General features: G+C 40.7%; 1 protein-coding gene and 1 long non-coding RNA gene across 3 annotated transcripts in view; one reads left to right on the top strand and one right to left on the bottom strand.

Moving 5' to 3' along the window:
* Positions 1-10,965, bottom strand: part of LOC117507426 (SRSF protein kinase 2-like) — a 40,606-nt gene extending 29,641 nt beyond the window's left edge. Inside the window, exons 1-2 of one of the 2 annotated variants that reach the window (XM_034167296.1) lie at positions 10,850-10,965; positions 10,290-10,363 (exon numbers count right to left, since the gene is read on the bottom strand). The gene's annotated coding sequence lies outside the window, so the exon portion shown is untranslated. The remainder of the gene's footprint in view (positions 1-10,289; positions 10,364-10,849) is intronic. The other variant, XM_034167297.1, reaches the window with a different exon arrangement.
* A 1,874-nt stretch (positions 10,966-12,839) lies between these two features.
* On the top strand, positions 12,840-13,665 carry LOC117507997. The gene is made up of 2 exons (XR_004559933.1): positions 12,840-12,944; positions 13,615-13,665. It is a non-coding gene; the product is annotated as an uncharacterized LOC117507997 (long non-coding RNA).
* The last annotated feature ends 5,313 nt before the right edge of the window (positions 13,666-18,978 follow it).

Below are 18,978 nucleotides of genomic sequence, written 5' to 3'. Positions count from 1 at the left end.
AGCACATGTATATAGCGCCAAATCACAACAAACAGTTGCCCCAAGGCGCTTTATATTGTAAGGCAATGGTGTGGTGGAAATTACATTTACAAGGCCAATAGTGCCCGTAATTAAAGAATCACCCATATATGTACAATATGTACAGAAGATTCGGTTTGAAAATAAATGAACAGAAGACCACAATGATGACTGTTGGAAGACAGCCAGCTGACATAGCCATCACACTAAATAATGGAAGTTCAGAGCAAGTAAAGGAATTCATATACCTAGGAAGTCTGGTATCGGAGGATTGACATATGTATGGCAGACATAAAGAAACAGATTGGGCTTGCCTCAGCAGCAATTGGAAAGCTACACAAAATCTGGAGGCTAAGGATATATCATGGGGAACTAAATTTATAGTTTATAAAACAGCGGTAATGGTTTATAAAACTGGTAACCAGAAGAACCAGAATTAGAAATGAAGCTGTTAGACAAAGAGTAGGCTACACTGAAACAGTAGTTGACGTTATACGTAAGAAGGAGCTCAAGTGGTTTGGTCATGTTAAAAGAATGAAGCAGGAAAGACTACTGACAAGAGTCCTTCACTGCTATATCTCTGGATGGAGAAGCAGAGGACGGCAGGCAAAGACATGGATGAAAAATATGCAGGAAGACCTTAAGATACATGGCATAAGCATGGAAGAAGCTGTGCAACTAACTCGGGACAAGACGACGAGGAAAAAATCTTGTGGCAACGCCATCACCATCTGGGGAATGACGGGATGGCAGAAGAAGAAGAAGAAGCTATATGTACAATGAAATTTGTCCTTTGCATTTAACCCATCCTAATTACAGTTAGACACAATCCAACCACTAGGAGCAGCCACAGTCCAGCACCCAGACCCAGGGGCGGTCTTGGACGCGGGCCGACCGGGGGGGGGGGGGGGGGGGGGGGGGGGGCGGCACGACCGTGCGAAAAAAAAGAAAATAAATGGGGTGGGGGGGTTGTCCTGACGGGGGGGGACGTGGTTACATTACGGCAGAGCGGCGCCCCCATCTTCCCCCCCCCCGTCCCATGGTGGGAGGCGCGCATCTGGCACCTGTACAATCCACTGTCCTCAGATCACATCACATCATCATCTTTCATCACGCTCTGCTGTATTACTGTATATTTCAAATAAAGATTTCGAAATTCTTTACATTCCCATTAGGTTTGATTCTGTGTTGTGTATGATGAACCGAAGGAATTCCCAAGATTATGGTGGTCGTGGTGGTCAATTGGTCAAGGTGAAATGGTTCAGCGACAGTCTCACCTCTCGTTAGGTGAGAAACACTGCACAGTGCAGATGTTTGTGCAGGGGGAGGGGGGAATCATTCAATGTTTGGACGAGGAGGTGGTCGAAACGGAGTAAGACATAATCATGGATAGGAAACGATCAAAGCCATCAGGTGCCCAATTTCGAAAGAAAAAGAAAGAAGAAGAGGAGAAATGAGCAAAGGAAAAAGGTATGTATCGATTTATGTATCGATTTCAGTGAGTGACATGATGAATTAGTGGCCTAACTAGCCTGATGATGTTTGCTAAATCGGACGGCCTAGCCAAAATTAATTTCAGCATAAGATTAGGCTTAAACTTTTAAAGTTATTGCTGTCATCACCTTGGGTTAACGTTGGGCTCTGTGTTAGCCAACAGAATGGTAGTCCCATAATACACGGCACCAGTGGAACGCTGTAATAGTCATTGAAATGTTGACTACCAAGTACTACACTACTACAGAGGCGATTGCTCTAAGGGAAGCTCAGCTTCCCCTAAAATGTCAAAAAATAAGTGATCAAATATATACTGTTGTGTGTACATGTCACTGACTAAATATGCGCTACAACGCGCTCAACTTTTGTTCAGAATCAGTTTCTTATAACGTAACGACGCGGCTTTCCTCTCACTCATTCCCGCAGCTTTACAGTGCTTTAAACAGTGTGGACGCTGAGTCCACAGAGTTCAATAGCGAAGCAAAGAGTGCAGCGAAACGAGACGACTCATTGGATAAATGCTGGGCTTTGTCCCGCCCATCGGACGCTCAGCGTGACTGGGGGTCTATGGGGCAGTGGGCTGGCCTCGGCTGGCCCGGACGCTCAGCTTCTGCATGATGATTGGATGATCTGTCTGAGGCTGAATCCCTTTTTGATTGACAGCGAAATGAGCGAATCAGCGATCTTTTGGTGTAAACATCCGTGGGAGCATTTTTTAATTTTCATTCTGTTCTGAGTTGAACCGGAGACTTTTCTAATCCTCCTAGCGGCATTTTCTTTGTTAAAAACGACTAGCGACAAATCGAGCTTCTATTTCTGTAGCTGTTTGTGTTTGGAGACTGACTTCTATCGCAGTTTCTGTCCCTACCGAGCAGCGGGTGCTGCTGAGCTCCTTCACCGTCACAAAGCACTCACAGGCGGACAAACTTCACACTAGCCTCGTGCCAGTCCCAGCTAGCGAGCTAGCTAGGTAGCAAGCTGCACATAATGGCAGACAATTTGAATGTTATGGACCGGATTTTGGCGAAGCCATTTGATCGTCTTCCTTACGAAGAAGCCATGGCTGCTGTCATGACTTCAGCTCTCAATGGTTTGCAGGCCAAAGTTAAAGCAACAGCCCCCAGTGCAATGTTTGTGCATTGCTATGCACACAGACTGAATCTGGTTCTGTCTCAGGGGGCTAAATGCTTAACTGAGGGCAGAATATTTTTTGCATCACTCTCTGGGTTTGCCACATTTTTCTCAAAATCCACAAAGAGAATGTCTTTTCTTGAGTCTGCAGGCTGCTCAAGGTTGCCCAGAAATGCTCCTACTCGATGGAATTTCACATCACGGATAGTGAGCACTTATTTATATGTTGCGACTTTAATGGCGGTTTAAGACTTGTTCATTATGGTGAATGGTACTCTATGATAATGCAAAGTGCACTCTGTTGGTAAAACTGAATGACGTGCAATATTTTGACCATCGGGTGGTGCTGTAGTGCAGTTGTGCTTTCTTAAATACCTGTACTGTACATAGTTGTAATGTGAAGTCACTGAGTCTTTTGTTTTTTTATGTTCAAAAACTTTATTGAAGTAATTATTGTTTATCTTTGTGTTTGTTATTGCAGTAGTCATTAAAACCGTAAATTTGTTCTTGAAAATAGCTGTTGTGAGTTAATTTGTGGGATTGTGGGTGTTCTGGACGAAGTTAGTGTTTTCATGGGTGCTGGGGCGGAGGTGGTGGCCACGTTTGTGTGCGCAGGGGGGGAGGGGGGGCACGCAGGGGGTTTCGCCCGGGGAGTAAATCACTCTAGGACCGCCACTGCCCGGACCAACTCCAAGTGTAGAGACACTGCCGTGGTCAGGGCCAGAAAAAGGAGCAGACCCTAAATAAGCGTTTTTATACTGTGGGAAGAAACAGGTGTGACCAGAGAAAACCCACACAGACATGGGGAAAACATGCAAACTCCACACAGAAAGGGCAGGAAGCGATCCCGCCACCTTCTTGCTGTGAGGCATCAGAGCTAACCACTAATCCACAGTGCCAGCTGGGAGCACGCATCCAGCGTGATGTTTGGTTCAGTGAGTTTTGTACAGAGAAGCGACGATGGATACGTCACCCTCAAATCTCTTAATGTTTTTGAGAGTCTGTCAGATTTTGGATCCAGACGTGCGGAGTCTACTTTCTGCAGCGGAGCACAATGCTATTTTAACCTGGTGTTGCAGACTGAACGGTCCCACCTAAAAATCGGTCTGCCCTGCCTTCACTGCTCATGCGTCATTTCTGATCACCTCCCACGATTCACCGATTATCGCTTCATTTCTGCTTAAAACTGCACTCCAGTCATCATCTATCTCAATGGCAGATATCTAAAGCTTTTGTACAACAATCATTTGCACATAAATTCAGCATTATTTCATAATACAAGATGGCGGACCAATCAGAGCGCACAGCTGCTGCTGTCATTTCAGAGCATCAATAACAACTCGCCAATTATCGCCTCATTTTATGCTTAAAATGGCCTTGTTACTGCTTAAAACTGACTTTAGAATGATTTAAGAGGTTTTACCTTGTCATCTGATGGTTAATAATCACATTAATCCATTTGATCGCTTTTTATGTAGAGAGTCCATCTCAGACGTTCTGCTGTGGTCCAAAATGCCGCATGCGCAGTGAAGGCAGGGCAGACCAATTTTTAGGGGGAATCATTTGGTCTGCGTTATACTGTGGTGGGCACAGCTAACCAAAAAGTTAGCTTTGATAACCATTTATCCAATAATTCAAAAATCATCTTTTATGACACTAAACCAATAAAGTGCTAAAAAATGTATCTTTATTACAGATCACCGATCATTTTTAGTATTGATTCGGACGCAGCCACATCAGATTACACTGTCGGCTTCTGATAAACCAGTTTCACGCGCTGCAGGGGCTGCTGGGTAAATTCAAGGATCACAAACACAAAAAGAATGCACGAAAAATTAATAAAAAAATAAAACCACAAACACTCATCAGCTTTCAAAAGCAGTAAAACACAGTATTAGAAGTCACAGTTTATCTCAGTATTATATACACCATCATTTACAAACTTAAAGCTGCTGCTTTTTCACAAGCTTTGAACCCTGCGGCTTAAACAACCAAAATACGTCCATTAATGCATTACCTTACCTTATGATAACTTATGATGATTCTGGGCACAGGTCAAGCCTCAATGCTCAGATCTTCTTAGTTGGGGTTGTCACTCATACTTCTGCCTCCCAATCATATCTCTGTGGGTGGTCCTTCCAGAGTTTTATCCAGTCCATATTTAAAAGCATTCATGCTGGGGACTGTTACTACTTCTTCTGGGAGACTGTTCCACATGTTGACTACACAATATTTAAATGAAGGCTGGCGTAGTTTGAGCCAGGCATGCTTCTTCTCCAACTTGAAATGGTGTCCTCTAGTAGATGTGCTAGCAGCTATCTTAAGTAAGGGATCAACCTGGTTGTCATACTCATTGACTAGCTTGTAGACTTCAACCATGTCCCCTCCCAGTCTGCGAAAGCCTAAGGTCGGCAACTCCAATTTTCTCAGTCATTCTTCATAGGAGAGTCCTTTCAAGGATGGGATCTGACGGTTCCTCTTCTCTGGGCATTCTCGATTGTTACTACATCTTTTTTGTACACTGGCATCCACGATGGTGCAGCATACTCGAGGTGGGGCAGCCAAGGCCCTTGTAAAGCAATTTGAAATTTTCCTTGTCTAAATGTTTGTAAGATCTTCATACAATTCCCATGATCTGGTTACTCTTGTTGACTCTGGCACAGATATCATCCCTGAACTGCAGGTTTCTCATCTGCTATAACTCCCAGATCTTTCTCTCTTGTTTACTTTCACTGGAGTTGAAGTAGAATTTGTCGCTATTTCCTCTTCCAACCTTCATTACCTTGCATTTGTCGGGATGAAACTTTAATAACCACCTCTCAGACCATACAACTAGTCTGTCCAAATCTTGCTGAAATGAGGCTGTGTGCTCCAGGTTGTTTGCCTTACAGAACAGTTTTGTGTCATCCGCAACTAAATATATATCTGAGTTCACACCGTCCGGCAGATCGTTAATGTATATGACAAACAGCAGTGGTCCGAGGACTGACATCTCTCCATGTTGATTTTTCCCCATTTACCATTGTTCTCTGCTGTCGACCATTCAAGAAGGACTTGAATGGCAGAGTAAAAGACACGTAATAAATATAAATTCTTACCTGTTAGTTTCAGTGTGATTCATTAAATTCTTTCATTCATTTTCATTTTCATTTATTTATATAGCACCAAATCACAACAAGGTTGCCTCAAGGCACTTCACACAAATAAGGTCTAACATTACCAACCCCCAGAGCAACAGTGGTAAGGAAAAACTCCCTCTGAGAAAGAAACCTCAAGCAGACCAGACTCAGAAGGGTGACCCTCTGCTGGGGCCATGCTACAGACACAAATTACAAAACAATTCACAAAACGAACATACAGAAAATGTTGCTGGTGCACAGGACGGTTTCTGGAACAGATACCACACCCATCTCTGGATGGAGCTACACCTCAAACAGAAAGAAAAGAAAAAAAAAGCAGAATCAAGCATCAGAAAGACACCAAATACAGTGTAATTTCAGACTTCAGACTTCAGACAACTTTATTGATCCCAAAAAAGGGCAATTATGTTTACACTTCAATTACCTCAGACAAGATACAGCAATTAATCCACAATTACTACCTGTTTACTATAATAATGGCACACATCAAAATTAAAGACAACACATATACATTTGACATTGTTTATGTGCACTAAACTTGAAGCAGTCCATCATCCGAATTGAGGTAAAGTGGGTGAAGGCCGCTGCAACTGTAAGTCGCGCCGCCAAGACCAGCTTGAGAGAGGACGAGGCCTGCCGCAGGGAGGGAGGGGGAGAGAGTGGCCCAGTGTCCAGACAGACAGCCCGGAAGGCACGTGAGACACCATTGACAGGCCTTATCTGTCCATCCTGGGGGGAATCCCAGTCTTGAATCAGTCCACCAGCTGTCCATCATGTAACCCGCCACATGTGTCCCGGCAGGACAGGTTGGGTCTTCCGCTCCCGAGTGTCTTGTGGAAAAATAGTATCAACTGCATTCAGAGACCACTAGATTAGATCCATTTTGCTGTTTTCCAGAGGAGCAGGGCTGGCAGCCTCACAGACAAAACACGCTGAGGGAGAGTGGAGGAGATGTGACCGCCCTCATCGGAGTTCCAAGCAGAATCCAAAATGCTAATTTGTCAGCATTAAGCAACAAGAAAAACAGAAGAAATACTAAGGTGATCACCAGTCACTAGCCCTAAGCTTCACTTAAAGACCAAGAATTTAGATAAAATTGAGGCCGCAGCCTTCTCCGTTTCCCAATAAAATGAATTAAAAGAGTAAAAAGCATAGTAACATACTATGCCAGTATGCTAGCCATACAAAAGGGAAAATAAGTGCGTCTTAAGTCTGGACTTGAAAGTCTCTACAGAATCTGACTGTTTTATTGATGCAGGGAGATCATTCCACAGAATAGGGGAATCAAATTTTGAAGAAAATATTCCACATAAAGCGTCCTGATTATCCAAAACGGTGCATAAACAGTGAAGAAAAGTCCCTGCAGCTGCGCCTCGAGATCTCCTTTCTCCCACCGAGTCTTGGGAATTAAATTATCCCGTGCCACAAAGAAATAAAATAAAATAATGTTAAAATTAGTCCATTTTGTTTGTGTCCAGCAGACGGTAACAGTGTAACATCCAAAGTAAACTTGAACTACACTACCCACAATGCTCGCTGAGTCGACCTGCCAATCACGTCTTGCACTTAATTATGATGACATCAACAAGCGACAGTGAGTCTGCCATAAACCATGGAAATATAGACCTGGAATGGACGTGCGCGCCTCAATCTATTAGTGTCGCTCAGGACAGGAAGGCTCCATTACTAAGGGTGGAAATGTGCAGATCATCAATAATAAACTGACTGCTTTTTTGCACTAGCGTCACTATTTCTTAACGGATTTTAATAAATGTAGGCTTATTTTAAAGCCTTTTGAAAGCTCTTTCCAATGAACCTATGCATGTGTGGGTGAAAAAAAAAACTTTTATGTAAAATGCAGACATTTGGGGGAAATTCTGACAAACTGTGCTGCTTTTCTCACTCTATTGTTGCTATTTGTTAACAGATTTTAATAAAAGTAGACTTGTTTTAAAGCCCTTTAATTGCTCTTTCTAATGAACCCATACATGCCTGGGTAAAAAATTGTTTTATGTAAAGTGTGGAAATTTGGGGAATTTACTGTGGGGTTTTTTTTTCCTGTCATCATAATTCTCTATGGATTTTTATAAATGAAGCCTTGTAAGTTGTATTCAAGCTGATTAAAAGCTTGGATAAAAAAAATCATTATGTATTAAAATATAAATCTGAAGTATGTCTTGCCATTGTGGTCATTTACCTTGCTGCTTTTTCCACTGTAATATTACTGCTAGTCTTTTAATGACAACTATATATATTATTTTTACTAGCATTTTAGTACAAGTAGATATAAAGCCATTCACCATCCCTGGTTCTCGAGACCAGGCACCTAAGTAGCTCTACTCTACTCTTTTCTACTCTCCTATTTTACTCTTCCTTTTTAGATATTTAGATATACCTTTATATACTAACATAGTTCCACCTTAGAATTGGAATATAAAATATAATATATAAGATATACCTTACTGAATTTTCATATCATATTTTCACCATTACTTCGTCGACAATGGACACTTATGAGCATGCAGCAAGCTGTCTCAGTAGCTATGACTGATGAATGTATTCTTAGTTGTCTTAGTTGTCTTACTTGTTATGAAAGTAACAGACATCAAGCTGTCTTGCGATTATTAGAATACAACCCCAAAGGAAAACACGTTGGGATGGTCTGGAAAATTTAAGAAAAAATAATAATAAATGCCTGCAGTGATTGCTACATTTACTTTGAATTATGTTTCATTGCAGACAGTATGAAGCCAAGAAATTGCATGTTTTGTGTGGCCAACTTCATTTTATTTGTTAATATGCATCCATTCCTGCATTTCAGGCCTGCAACACATTCCAAAATAAGTTGGGATGCTGAAGCATTTAGGACTTTGTCATGTTGTCATTCCTTCTCACAACACTGAGCATTGAGGACACCATGGAAGAAACATTTCAGGTGTTGTTTTCTCCAGTTGTTCCTACAAACGCATCTTAAGATGAGTGACAATATGGGGTCACTGTTGAAGCATTTTCCTTTACACATTCTCGTTTAGGAACAGCTCTCACCATTAGGATGGATGTTAGCAGACTTCCAAAGCAAATCTTCTGCTGCCAGCTGAGTTAAGGAATACGGTCCAGAGGAAAGCAGAGGAAACGCTACAAGGACCTCCTGAAGCACAACCTCAAGAGCTGCTCCACCAACTGGAAAACTTGAGATGAACAAACGAGAGATCGAGGTAGCTGGGGAGAGCAGACAGCAAGATCCTGACTGGAAGAAGCTTCTCACAGCAACCATGTGCACAGTCTCTTGGAAACGGTGTGCGTCAAGACTGAGCCTGTTTGGTTATCTCTGCGTCCACCATCACTTCTGGAAATCAACCAAGACCATTTTCCTCACCACCAAGGGATCGCCACCACAGCGATATCAACTATTGAGGAATGATCACAAGCTCAACACTTGTGATCACAAGTGTTGAGCTTAGGCTTGTGCCATTGCTGAACACTCTCCTCCCTTGCTGAGCACAGCCTGGGCTAAAAACTGCCTCCCTTTCCTGAGTCACCTAACAGTTTGCCAGACCTGCTTTAATCTGACCGAAACTCTTTCTCAAAGCCTCAGAAATTTGGTGTTTAAGTCTGCTGTTTGTTTCGGATAATGTTTAAAATTGTAAAAGTGTTGTTTACCATTCAAATAATACAAAAATCATGAACATTGCACTGCTTCACAACGTTGCTGATTTGGCCATTTGTTTAATGCTGTAAATATAAAGTTAGTACTGTTTGAGGGCAAATATTTTGACAAAAATGTTCACAACTTGCAGCAGATCTACAGAGAGGAAAGAAAATGAGCAGGATCCTTTGTGAACATGTGGGCAGTATTGATTTTCATAACTTTATGATGAGAAATTGCATATTGAGTATCTAAAAAAGTTAGTGACGTACAGGGGACCTAAAATCATTGTAAAATTATTTTTTTATTTTTATGCTATTAATGTTTCTTCTTCTAGCACTATTTTCAGGCATAAATAGAACATTTGCCAGTATGGAGTTTTACTTTTTTTCCACCTGGCACAATGCAGCGCACAGTAAGTTTTGTTGCTAGTTCAGTTGTAATTTTTATACCCACTTGCGCTCATGTGGGTGTGTTGCACTATAACATGCACACTTCCCAAAAGCATGTGATGTGAAGTTGCAAAGTGATGTTCCATGAAAAAAAAAAGAATACCAGTGTCTGATAGTCCCACTCCCACCCCGTCTCTCAGACACACACTGCTGTTGAAGGACATCATATGTGACAACATTTAATGTCATCTGTGCATTTCATTGTGTGTGGTGAAACACCACAGTCACATGTGACAATATATGCAAAACTATAATAAGTAACCTAAATAATGGAGGTGAACTGAAAACAACCATTAAACAAAATAACAGTAAACACACAGAAATGATACAAAACTTCACCTTACTACTTCACCTCAGGCAGCTTTGGTGGCTGCTGTATAACAGGGTGGTGCTAATCTGTCAACTCACCAGAAAATCTTCCAGTTGTGCCTCCTTTTCCAGTAACACAGCACTGTGGGAATGATGGGTGCCTCGCTGATTGGCTGAATTTATGCAGAAGAAAGAAAAAGCTTTCATTTGTCCGGGCTTAAACGTTATGCAGTGTAAATCAATGCTGTACAGAGCAGTTTTATTTATTTGTTGTTTGTTTATTTATTTTTATCTTGAGCCAACACCCATCTTATTGTGGCTCATACTGTAGATGTGGGTTTGTTTGTTTGTTTGTTTGTTTGTTTGTTTTTTAGTGCTTTTGAATTTATATTACACACCCAACATGCCCATGACTAATAAACTTGGTAAATAAACAGGCTTTGTGCCCAGCTTTGAGCACAGATAACGCACCCTCTCTTGCTCCAAAATCATTTGCACCACTCGTTCTGCATCCGCCATCAAGATAGCTTTTACTAGTTTATATTTACTGAAAGCAACAGGTCATGTCAGTGAACAGTACCAAAAAACATATACACACAAAATAAATAGTGATCCTTTGCTTTAAATAAAACTCAACATGAGAGGAGACACTGACTTACCACTGTGTTATAAGCTGGATAATATGAGAATACAATAAAATGTTTCCAGGGAGTAAAGCGACGTGAGACAGGAGGCTAACAGAGGAGCACTGGTACAACAACTCCAGGAATAGAACAGTGCAAAGCCGGAAGCTCCCGTCACACATAGCAAGAATGTGCAGGAACCAGGCCGACGTGGCAAATACTGCCATAATCGGACACAGTCGGGAGGGAAAGAAGCGTGTCAGCAGAGGAAGCAGAGGAAGTTGGAGGAGAAACAGGCTAAAAAGCTCAGAGAAGGGGGGGCACACTGCCAGGTTCACTCTGCATATGAGTCTTCATAAAGAGCATGAACTCATGAATGGGGAGTGCTTCCATTCAGTCACAAAAAAAAACAAAACATATCTGCTGCACAGCAAGATGGACCTGAAATAATGAGGGGTGTAGTTGGGACAGTATGGAAAAGGCAATGATGATAAAAAATAAATAATAAAAAAAAGCAGTGATTTTTATGTTTACTTCAACTTTTCACTGCAGGCAGTATGAACTCAAGATTCTTTCTTTTGTGTAGTCAGCTTCTTTCATTTGTTAATATACATTCATTTCTGCATTTAAAGCCTGCCCCATATTCCAAAAATGTTGGGACACTAAGCATTTACCACTTACCATTCCTTCTTACAACACATAAGCACACTGGCATTGAGGACACCAAGCAATGAAGTGTTTCATGTGTTATTTTGTCCCATTGGCCCTGCAAACACGCTTTGAGGTGTGCAGCAGTATGGGGTCGTCACTGTTGAAGTTTTCATTTCAAAATTTTCCACGTTCTCTGTTCTCGGGTGATTAAACTTTGTCAAATGTGTGATGGCATCTGTTTTAGGTATGCAGTGTTTCCAAGTGACTTTCCAAAAAAATGACACTCATTTTGGCGAGTGGAACTTGATTTTTCCCAATGAGGAAGTCGCATCACCTTTTAACAGTAAAGAAGTGCCACTGATTTTATCTTAACGTTCTATAGTGTGAAGCACATCAAAGAGAAATTCTCATAAACGTGTATTCCATGATTGATTTAATTTCTCATGGCCTTAATTCAAGGCTGTGAACCGGTTTGTGGAACAAAAAACAGAAAGCTTTGGTATTTTGCTAGGAACAAAAACAAAACTTTATATATTTTTATGTTCTGCTGAAGAATCATGATTTTAAAATAATGGTAATCAGTTAATGCATTATTTTTTTCATTCTTGAAAATGTGTTAGTTTACAATGACCTGGTGTGGTTCACTTCTTGTTATTTTGGTTGTTGTTAGTGCGGGACAAAGTGCAGGTGCTGTGTCTCACACTGAGAAATGCACCCAGAGCAGACAAACATCGAGGGGCTGTGGAATTTATTTACAAGACGAAGGATTGCCTGAACACTGGGGTGAATAAATGAAGCGCTGTGACGAGGGATTTCTTTAAATATGTTGCGTTTGTTCAGTAATTTCCATGATAAAGAATTAAAGTATTCCCTAGATGTCGTCTTCCAAAGCAAGGACATGATATCATCAGGCTGTGATGATGAATCTAACTGAAACAATGTAACAGGTCAAATTAAGACTTTTTATTTACTCAGTGTGTGAATGTTTTTCATATTTGAAAGTCAGAACTGTATGAATAGGAAGACTGTGCCCAGTTGCTGAGAGCAACACAGCGCCGTGTTTTCTAAAAAAAAAAAAATACATGAACACCCTGCTTAAAATGTTTTGTTTTACTTACTGTCCCGCTTCAGGAACGTCAGTTTTGGGGTGGAACCCAGTAACGAAAACATGAAAATATAATTTTTTTGTTCGGAATGAACTTGTTTGGAAAAAATTCTGGTTCACAGCCCTGCCTTAATTATTACTTCATTGTATCTGCTTTATTCTTGCATTATTTATGTTAGGCCTTTTTTTTTGGCAATTTACAGTAAAGGGTAATTTTCACAAACAATAGTATTCAGTATAGTGTTGTCATGGATTGCATTGTACTTTGTGCAGGCAGAGATTGAAGAGCGGGAGGAGAGGAGGAGGTTGCAGGAACTCCGAGAGCAAGAGAAGCATCAGGAGGAGGAGAAGGAGCGACTGCTGGAACAGCAACAGGTAAAACCATTTCAAATATATACACCACTAATGCCCGTGTGCTCAAACTTTAAATGGTGAAATCAGCAACAGTGGATATTCTGTGACATATGCTTGATTTGAAGAAAATTTTAAGCCATAATTTTAAATGCAGTTCAGTTGTAGCAGTGTAGTAAATGCACATGACCAGTGGTGGATGGTAATACATTAGTGACATCCATGAGTAGTAAAAGTACTTATTTTAAAGGAACGAGCACATTTCATATTCCTTTTTAGAAACTACTTCTGCTCTCACGGTTTTATTATTTAAGCCTGTAATCTGCCTTTTACTTAAAGGAGAAGTTTGACATTTTTGAATTTGGGACCTATTTTTTTAGATTGTTTTGGGTTCAGCTTTTCACTTGGGACTAAAAAGATTTTTAGTTTATGTGTTGTTTCATTTCATCATTAAAACCATCACTAGCTAAACAGCTAAAAACAGACATATATGTATAATATGGAGTGCTGTCTTTGTGCCAATCCCTTGATGGTGAGGAAGATTCTCTTGATCGCTTAATAGACGGGATGGTGGATGTGGGGAAAATCTACATCCAGGGTCAGTCTGTGTGTGTGGGATTGTCATTGCACGTGTTCAGTGGACACGTGAGAGCAGCCGTCGGGTGTCGTAAAGATGTGTTTCTATTTGATGCAGGAAGAGGAGGAGCTCCGAGGCAAGGAGGAGGAAGAGAGGAGACAAGAGCAGGAATACTTAAGGCTCAAAGCCTCCTTCATTGTAGAAGACCAGGGAGAGGAACAGCAGCTCACTGAAGATCAGGTTGGACCTCAGCTAAATTCACAACGTACCAGTAGTGTTTACTTTGATTTCACACAGCAACATTTTCAAGGCAACTGAAACTTATAAACAAGACCCACATGTGAGAACACTGGTCTTTCCTTTCTCACAAATATTGTGATTACGTCAGAGTGACGGCTTCAAGAGCTCGTAATATGCTAATAACAACAGGGTCACCTCCCTCACCTGGCCTACAGTAACATTTTTTTTTCTTTTTAGAATGTGGGTCTGTATGAATGACCAGAGAAAACTAAATGATTCTTTGAAAATAGTTTCCTGTATACATTATACATTGCTTTATATTTTTGGTGATTTTCAAAAGCTTATTTTATGTTTTTATATATATATATATATCAGTGATGTGCAGTGAGGTTGATGGCTGGTGAGGCACTGATTTAATCACAATCAGATATACAAACATATGAACCACAGAGTAGCTTATTCACCATTTGATTGGCAGCAGTTGAGGGGTTATGTTTAAATTTAAAATCTCATATCAGCATTCTTTACACATAGACTGTAGCATACAAAAAAGCACATTTAATTAAAAAAGAAAACATTATTATGGACTTACCTTTACTTATAAATGAAGTTCATGTGCCGCTCCTTCTGAACAAAAGCATAGATGACTTGCTTGTAGAAATCTTCCTTATCTTCCTTCCATTTTAAAAGTCTCTGTCTCAGTGGAGATCACTGCCAGGGAAGAAAGTCGTCCTGTTCGGACTGTATGTTTGGAGCTTTTTCTGGCTTTGAATGTGAGTGGTCGACTGCTCGTGTTTGATGAGACTTCTTTGTAAATTCAGTATCCCATCTGAGTCTAGACATTGTCACAAGTAGAGAAAAGGAGGAGACTTTACATGTGTACCACTCCGTTTTACCACAAGTTTTTTGTTTTTTTTTGAAGGATGTGGGACGGTACGAAATATCAGGGAAAACTAAACAATTTTTTAAAATAGTTTCCTGGAAGGTTCTCCTCTCTCGACAGAGGAATGACATGAACAGTAAGTGATCACAGCTCACATAACCTGAGCTTCTGGCATAAAACAAACACAATAACAATGCCTATAAACTCAGAGAATATATTCACAAGAGCTTTAGGCACAATATACAAGGAGTGCAGCCTGATCAGAGCATCTCAGTGCATTTCTCCTATCATGAAACTTTGCCCATAATGCACTGCAGCATGTGTGTCCAAACACTAAAACCTTCAAAGTTAGTGCATTACTTTAAAACCAGAACATATAGCTGATATTTTCACTTTATGAAATGCCAGACGTGATGTTAATTTAAATAACTTGTATGGAATTGGTTTGGTTAAAATTTTAACTATAAGTTAAAACTGTATGCCGGTTGATGACTTGCTTCTGACACAGAAGCGGCTGGTTCATTGTTGTCAGTAGCTGCTAGTGTACTGAAATCATTACTGAAAGTTATCAGTTTAGCTTTTATCTGTAACTTACGCAAAATTTTTTAGGGGTTTATCAGTTTAGCTTTAAAAAAATAACTTTTCAGTTAGTGGATTAATTGTTATCAAAGCTAACTTTTTGGTTAGCTGTGCCCACCACTGGAGACAATTTGGATAATTCCTGTAAATAAATGTTGATAGTTCCTGTGCAGCTTCATTGTTTCTTTAAGCTTACTGAACCTAAACTGAGCGGTACATTACACTGGACATTAATGTGTCCAAAACAAAGGAGACGGTGATTGATTTTAGGAAGAGTCAGTCATCTATCTCCCCGGGGGTGATCAATGACCACACTGTAAAGGTGGTACAGCAGTATAAGTACTTGGACACCCTCATTGATAACAAGCTCACTTTTGAAGCCCAAGTGGATGCTGTCCTTAAGAAGTCCCATCAGGGAATGCATTTTCTGCATACACATCATAGTTTTAATGTTGACAGTGTTTTTATGAAGATGTTTTGAGTTTTATTGAGTCCATCCTGAATTTCTCCTTGGTGTTCTGGCTGGGTCTGCTGGCCCTGAAGAACAGAAAGAAGCTTCAGAAGTGATCAATGTGTGCAGCAAAATTGTGGGCAGACCATTAAGTAGCCTGACAAGTTTATTTAATGTCAAGTCTTTGAAAATGGTGAGGAAAATTCTGGCAAATTCAAGCCATTCACTGTTCAGAAAATTTCAGTTGCTTCGTTCGGGCAGGAGATACAGAATGCCAAGATGCAGAACAAAAAAAGTTTAGGAACTCTTTTATACTGGTTGTAATAGACTTTTAAACAAGATGACTTAATTTATTATTTACACTGTACTTTTAACTGTATTTTTTCTTAATTCTGAGATTTTCTATGTCGTAACTGCTTCTTAAGTTATTTTTTTAGTGGATGTGGATGAAAGTGAGTATTTTAACTGTTGGCTGCACATCATTTGCCCTTCAGGGACGTAATAACACACTGAATTGAATTGATTGATATGTATCTACATTGACACAGAGTTTATGTCTCTCTAATTCTGTTCACAAATGTATTGAAATTGGTGTTAGTCAGCATGTCAAGATGCTCAGTAAACCACACAGATATGCCTGGAATGGGTCATAAGAAAAGCCCACTGGAAACTATGCAGTTGTATCACAGGATTTGGAGGAGCGTGCAGATGGCACGCTGACTGTAGTATTGTCCACCAGAGCTGTTGCTTGTCAACTGAATGTTCATTTCACCACCATAAGCTGCCTCCAGAATCATTTCCAAACAGTCTCACAACTGCAGACCGCATGTATTCACCCCAGCCCAGGAACACCACATTTGGCTTTTTCACTTAAGATCTTTTTGCAGGATCAGCTGCACATTTTAGAGTGACCTTTCACTGTGACCAGTTGAACACACATTTCTGCAATAACCATCAGCATCTGGATTTGAACAAAAAAGAGGAAATGTGAGGAAAATAAACTTTTTGTGCACAGCAGAAGTCTTACTTCAATTCAAGTGCAAGTGAAACCAAAGGTAGAGATAGAGCAATAGATTGGAAACTAATATAACAGTTTTCCTGGAATCAGCTGAAATTGCGCCACCCTCTTCCCAGGTGAGGTAGTGCTACTACATCGCCCCAGGAGCATTTATACATTTCATTGTAATGTAGCGGGATGAAAGTCCCGGGTCCCAATTGAAAAGACGTTCCCACTAGCTTGGCTAACGGGGAGTTCCCCTTTGGCTGACCTGGTAGAGGAACGGTCTTTTGGTGCTAGCCGCGTGGGTTCGATCCCCCACCGTTGTCCCGGCCACGAAGGTCCTGCTGCTTCAATCTGGCGTCATGAACAGGATGTGGGTCACAGAGTATGCTAACATGCACCTGTGACTTCGGGACGAAGTCAAAAATGGTGGGGAGATGTGTAGCTGGATGCAAGTCCCGGGTCCCAATTGAAAAGACGTTCCCGCTAGCTTGGCTAACGGGGAGTTCCCCTTTGGCTGGCCTGGTAGAGGAACGGTCTTTTGTGCGAGCCGCGTGGGTTCGATCTGCTGCTTCACTCTTAAGATTCTGAATGATTAGTTGACCGTTTATTTTGGGCACCTGTGGCTATACTGAAGCATCTACCTGTGGAATTTGTGAGAGGCAGGGATCATAAGGAGCCAACTCTACAAGATTCCCACTACCATGACAACTCTACAGTGTGTTGTACTAAATTGGTGAGACCAGACAAACGCCTTCGTTTAGGTGGTGTTTCAAACCATCAAGAATGATCTTAAAGGTACAACAGATCCCTGGTATTATAACTATATGGAACTTAAATTGTCAGAAAAAAGAAAGGGAGCGTCACTCACCATAAGGGAGCACTCCATCACCGTGACCAAGACGCAATATGGGTTTTTTTTGTGGGGGGGGGGCTTTTTTGGTGAAAAATGGTCATATGAGAATGCTCACATTCATATTCCTAGTGTTTGGCAAAAGTACAGTAAAGTCAAATATAGTGAGTGACTGAATAAGATGATAAAACAATAAATGCTATAATCCTGTAACACCAAATTGAAAGTACATATGAAGTCACTGGACACAGGTGTTTGGAGATCTTTGCAGGGGAACAATAGGGTCCTGGTCCTGCCTGTCTTGCTGTATGGTTATCAGACTTGGATGCTAACCAGTGACCTCATGTGATGAATGGATGTCTTTGGTACTAGGTGTCATTGAAGGATCCTTGGGTACCGCTGCAATGACTTTGTATCAAACTAAGAGGGTCATTCCATGTCAAGTCACCCAGAGGTTCCCAGGTCACCCCTCAGTTCTGTTCTGTCAGTTTGATATGTTATTCCTATTACAAAGTTATGGTGAAAATATTAGGTCTGTGTCTTGCAAACATTTGAAGTTACAGCCTATATGCCTCACAGCTTTGAAACTGCTCATGCCAGGCTAACTTTTATGTTTTTACATGTCGTTCGTACCTTTGATTAGTTCGGAATCAAAGAAATATACCAGCTATGCCTATAGAACTTTTTGTATGGTGGTTTGTGATATAATCTATACGTCTGTCTGTCTGACCGGGATAAACTCCCAAACTATAATATGTAGCCCTAAAAACTATATATATATTCTGAATCCTCATGACATGGGGTACAAACTGGTACCATTTTTTTAAAAGTTGAACTGAAAATTACCCCCAAAATAGCCATTTATGTAAGACCATACAGTGTTGTACCATGTGCGATAAACTCCCAAACTATAATATGTAGCCCTAAAAACTATCTATATTCTGAATCATGACATGGGGAACAAACTGGTACCATTTTTTAAAAAGTTGACTGAAAATTACCCCCGAAATAGCCATTCATGTAAGACCATACAGTGTTGTACCATGTGCTTTTCTGTATGTCCGGGATAAACTCCCAAACTATAATATGTAGCCCTAAAAACTATATATATTCTGAATCCTCATGACATGGGGAACAAACAGTATCATTTAAAAAAAAAATTGAACTGAAAATTACCCCCAAAATAGCTGGCTGTGGGTATGACCAGGCAGATTCAAATTTCCAGCCCTGTATACAAGTATGTGTTGGCCATCTCTGTTTATTTAATCCCTTTCTACAGCACACTCAACAAAACAACATGCTTAGGCTGAGGCTGTGGGTATGACCATGCAGATTCAAATTTCCAGCCCAGTATATGTGTTGGCCATCTCTGTTTATTTAATCCCTTTCTTCAGCTACTTTATGTTCTCAACTGTTAAGCGCCTGACTGTCCTGTACAACCCACTTTGCCTTCCTGTCTGAATACATTAATTTTA

The sequence above is a fragment of the Thalassophryne amazonica genome, chromosome 3 (assembly GCF_902500255.1).
Source record: "Thalassophryne amazonica chromosome 3, fThaAma1.1, whole genome shotgun sequence".
Lineage (NCBI taxonomy): Eukaryota > Metazoa > Chordata > Actinopteri > Batrachoidiformes > Batrachoididae > Thalassophryne > Thalassophryne amazonica.
The sequence above is the reverse complement of the archived record's forward strand: the minus strand, read 5'-3'. Positions and strand labels throughout refer to the sequence as shown.